This window comes from Saccostrea cucullata, unplaced genomic scaffold (genome assembly GCF_032062105.1).
Source record: "Saccostrea cucullata isolate Sc308-1 unplaced genomic scaffold, CSIRO_AGI_Scuc_v1 ctg19178, whole genome shotgun sequence".
NCBI lineage: Eukaryota > Metazoa > Mollusca > Bivalvia > Ostreida > Ostreidae > Saccostrea > Saccostrea cuccullata.
This window is the reverse complement of record NW_026939340.1, coordinates 5834-9021: the sequence shown is the minus strand read 5'-3', so window position 1 is coordinate 9021 and position 3188 is coordinate 5834. Positions and strand designations below refer to the sequence as shown.

Here is a 3188-nt window from a genome sequence, read left to right as displayed (position 1 = left end):
TAATTTAAAAAAGCAACAGCCTAAAAGTAAATAATAGAAAGTTTTGAATTCTTATCCTCCCTTATATTTACCAAACATTGATGTTAAAATAAGATGTCACAAAAATTTTGTGTTTCAAAGTATATGATTAGAAAAAGAAAAATCCTCCATGTCTCATTTTGTACATTAGAATTTTACCGGGTATGTATTTGGACGATTGCCATATTGAACATGTCATTTGAAGACAAGGTAAAAATTTCGTGTGCACTTTTGATTTGCAGAAACATGAAGAGTTTGTAAAATACAATGGTTTAAATAGAACTTCATTGAAGGAGGGTGGATGCTCCTCGTACCTTTCAGCCAATAATCTCGTGGCTCCGGATTCCGTCGACTTTGGAGAACTAAGGGTTATGTTACAGATGTTAAAAATCAGGTAGGTTTTATAGTCTTACATAGTGTTTAGAAATAAAGTGGCTTACTTAGAAATGGATGCAGTAATATAACTTAGTTTTGCATGTTTTGTCACAAGGAATCTTGTTCATTAATAAGGTTTAAGATACTTTGATAATAAAAGCATTATCTCTTTCTCTTTATATAGGGTCAGTGCGGTTGCTGGTCTTTTAGCACAGTAAGTTAATCTTGTACAGCATTTGAATTTCAAAAATAAAACTTACATATAACATCAGAGTGTTTTGATCACTTTATTTATTCATTTCTTTCCCCAAAATTTATTTCTCATCATAAATAAGTTAAATTATATATCCCGACCTCCTTCATAATTTTCTATTCAGTTGATAAACTCAGTACACATTTCTTGTTGTAGACTGGTTCCCTTGAAGGACAGCACTTCCGTAAGACTGGTAAACTGGTGTCCCTCAGTGAACAACAGCTGGTAGACTGCTCGGGCTCCTTTGGAAATCAAGGGTGTAATGGAGGACTGATGGACAATGCATTCAAGTATATCAAGTCAGGGGGGGCTTGAAAGTGAAGAGGATTATCCATACAAAGCAGAGGTACTTATTAACCTCCTAATATCTTTTTATTAAAAAGCCAATGAAAAGACACAGAAATCGGTATAAAATACCTTTTCTTAACAGTTGATTATTATAGCATCTTCTAATTCTTTGTATCATCTTGACTTATTTGTAGGAAAAGAAATGTAAATTTGATAAAGAAAAGGTTGCTGCTACAGACACTGGGTGTGTGGATGTCGAGAGTGAGAGTGAGTCTGCCCTGAAGAAAGCTCTTGCAGAGGTGGGCCCGGTCTCTGTCGCAATAGACGCCAGTCATTCATCATTCCAGTCTTATGCAGGAGGTAAGATACAGTTTTAGGTTTTAAATGAGCAAAGTAAGAACAATGAGGTGAAGAAATTTAATGATCTAATGAAAAACGGAAAATATCAGTGCTTTTTTAAAAGTCTATTTCATACTCAGTGGCAAAAGTTTTTTGGTAAATTTTTTGTAGATTATTAATGTGTTGTTTATGTGTTGAGAGTTGTGCCAATTAGAGTCTATGAGATTTTAATTTTCTTTGTCCCTGTTTGTTCTAGGTGTATATGATGAGCCGGAATGTAGCTCGGAACAGTTGGATCATGGAGTGTTAGCAGTAGGATATGGAACTGATGATGAGGGAAAAGATTTCTGGATTGTTAAAAACAGGTAAAAAAAATTGTCTGTTGTGTAAGGACTCATCATCTTTTATATCACATGCATTTCAGAGAGATTAAAAAAAGACAATAGCTTTTAAGTATCATTTTCTGTTGTTATTTACTATTAACTTATTCTTCTGCAGTTGGGGTACCGAGTGGGGTATGGATGGATACGTCAAAATGTCACGAAACAAGGACAACCAGTGTGGAATAGCTACACAGGCCAGCTATCCCCTTGTATAGAAAATATACAGTGAGTATTATTCAATCTTGAATATTAAAAAGTTGGTTTCTTACCTAAGAATATATTACGTTTGTAGAGTTCGTAGCCTGGTAATGTTTGAAAAGTCAATCAAGCTTTTCTCTTTTGTTTCCCTTATTTTAAATTTCTCTTATTACCCAAAAATTCGCATGAATTCTTTTCATACAATATTTTACTAAATATTTTTCCCATCATGTGTCAGTGTTTGTGTTGTTTGTTTTTACAGTTATAAAGAAACATCATTCCCAAGGAAGAAAAACCACTCAAGATAAATCAAAACCTGAAAGAAGATACATTTCTGTAAATTTTGAATAAGAAAACTTAAGAAATTTTTGAATAAGTGAACTGTTACTCATGTAGTATATCTTAAACTTTCACACAGTTTGACATCACATTTTTTTGTGAACCTTAGAATAGATTAAACATATCTTACTTAACTATGTTTGATGTAAATTGAAACTTTCAATGTGTTTTAAAAATACGTGTCATTGTAAATGACAGACTGAAGTTGTGACAACACATCATTTCGTCTTGAATGTAAGCATTTATGTGAGGTGTGTGAATTTGTCCGGTGTGGAAATAAGCTGAAGTTTTTCTTACATATAATACCTGTAACATTTGTATGAACCTGTGATAAATTTGTTCATGATAGATTTTTACATCTGAATGCTGAACTTTTGGCTCACTGAAGACAGAATTATATATCTTTACTTATAGATATTGTTAACTTTGTGTCATAATTTCAAATTATTTTAATCATAACAAACTCCATATTGATCATTAATAGAGAAGAAGTATTAGTTTATTTTAAAAATAATTGATTTTTTTTCTTGTTCATCAAAAGAATCTTCCATATTAAGATCTGTCGTTTATGCATATTAAGTAGTATATGTATAGCTATTTCTCTCAGTATTTGTGATTCTTATGAATTTTTATGTTGAATTTAAAGCAGGTGCATTTTTTCACTTTTTATTTTCTTTGCTGAAGAAAAACATCAAATTTTGTATTAAACATTTGTAATTAAAAAATGCCTATGAATAAAATACTTTTTATTTTCAATCTTGTCTTTGTTGGTTAATTTTTCACAAGGTGTTGTTGTAAATGAACGTAAACAATGATGAAAGAAAAAAGTTGTTTTAAGTACCAATTCTAAACTGGTACATGGAATTAATCTGAAAATAAGATGTGCGATCTGATCATTTTTTTTTCAACTTTGCAATGAATGACAGAAAAGTATAATATCTTCATTATAGGAGTTTCTTTGCATTTAATTAATATGATTTAGTGTGATTCATAGG

General features: G+C 31.3%; 1 pseudogene; it reads left to right on the top strand.

Moving 5' to 3' along the window:
* Nucleotides 1-260: 260 nt before the first annotated feature.
* LOC134252910 (procathepsin L-like) lies at nucleotides 261-2949 on the top strand (annotated as a pseudogene).
* The last annotated feature ends 239 nt before the right edge of the window (nucleotides 2950-3188 follow it).